The 1,453-nt window shown below is 44.4% G+C and overlaps 1 non-coding gene across 1 annotated transcript; it reads left to right on the forward strand.

The window, feature by feature from the left end:
- The first annotated feature begins 737 nt into the window (after nt 1–737).
- Nucleotides 738–812, forward strand: Trnar-ucu. Its single transcript has one exon. It is a non-coding gene; the product is annotated as a tRNA-Arg (tRNA).
- Nucleotides 813–1,453: the final 641 nt, after the last annotated feature.

The raw sequence follows: 1,453 nt of genomic DNA on the forward strand, positions 1-1,453 counted from the left end.
GACATTCGTCAGAAGTGACGCATACAGTGGGGTGCAAAAAAGAAAAAATTCACAATTTAAATTTAGTCTTAAAACGCGTCGTAGAGGGTAAGAGGCCATTCAAAAATATCGCCATGTATTTTGAAACAGTTGAGATTTTAACAACAGCATGCTACCGTGACAGGATTTAAAATCTAGTGTCCAAAGACACTAAATCTAGCGAATCCAGGTGACAGACAAAACACCATCAAAAGTACACCTAGAGATGGTTCATTAACACTCTTCAAAGCTCTGACAAACATAATGCCTAAAAGTAAGAAATTTAAATAACGAACTGTAGCAAGAGCTTTTAAAATATAACTCACTCCTACAGCTTTGTTACGCTTTATAGCGCTACAACTATTTTTTAGACGCTACTGAATACAATATGGGTGTTGTTACGGCTACTGCAAGAGGCCATGGGAACAGGCCAGGCCAGGGCCTACGAACATAGTTATATGAAGATGTTACCTGTTCTTTCGGACATATCCGAAAGAACAGGAACCATCTTCACATAGTTAAGGCTAAACGGCCATTGACCTTCTTCTTCGGTGCGGATGCACACTCATTGCCCGAACTCTTGCGGGACTCGGTAAGATTGTCTGCGGCAAGCAATGAGTGTAATGGGCAGAAGCACTAGGAATGGACATTAAGTTGGGAATGTGGGTTTCACAGGGAGCATGCAAGGGATAAATCCCTGAAGTGTCAGTATCCTCTGTGCCCTCGGTGGCTCAGACGGATAGAGCGTCTGCCATCTAAGCAGAAAATCCTGGGTTCGAATCCCAGTCGGGGCACGCATTTTCACCTGTCCCCGTTGATATATATCAACGCCTGTCAGCAGCGTAGGGTCTTGATTTAATTATCAAACACAGTTTCGTCAGATACAACAAGAAACGGCGCTATGACCTCCGGCAGTTGGCATACCGTGAGCCAGGTGAGCGGCATCGTTGTAACAAGATCGACACAGCAGAAATATAAAGCTACTGCTGTGCAGACGTCCGGTTACTTCACGCCCATGTCGTGGTTCTATTGGGGAATACGTAATGGGAAGCAGTGCTTTAGCGAAACAAGTATAAATCTCATTTTTAGATAGATGTATGCAGTTGAAAGGTGGCTTTCATTTGTAACGTTCATTTCGCGGATTATTCTGCATGTTTGAAGTAAATAAACCCATATAATGGCTAATTAGTCTTATTAGGTGGATTAGAAAGAGAGATACGTGATGATTAAACACATGTCTGAAATAATGCGGGCCTTGGTAATGATAATATTTAGTTGCATGCTGTAGGTGTAAGCAAAGTAAAGTTGCCAGAGGAGGCGAGGAGTGGATGGGCGCAGCCAGACAGGCGAAGGCCGACGAGTGCCAGAAGAGCATTGCGCAGGGGCCGGGGGTCCCAGGGGATGTGGCCACTGACCGGCAAGCATCAAAAAGAAC

This window comes from Schistocerca americana, chromosome 3 (genome assembly GCF_021461395.2).
Source record: "Schistocerca americana isolate TAMUIC-IGC-003095 chromosome 3, iqSchAmer2.1, whole genome shotgun sequence".
NCBI classification, from domain to species: domain Eukaryota; kingdom Metazoa; phylum Arthropoda; class Insecta; order Orthoptera; family Acrididae; genus Schistocerca; species Schistocerca americana.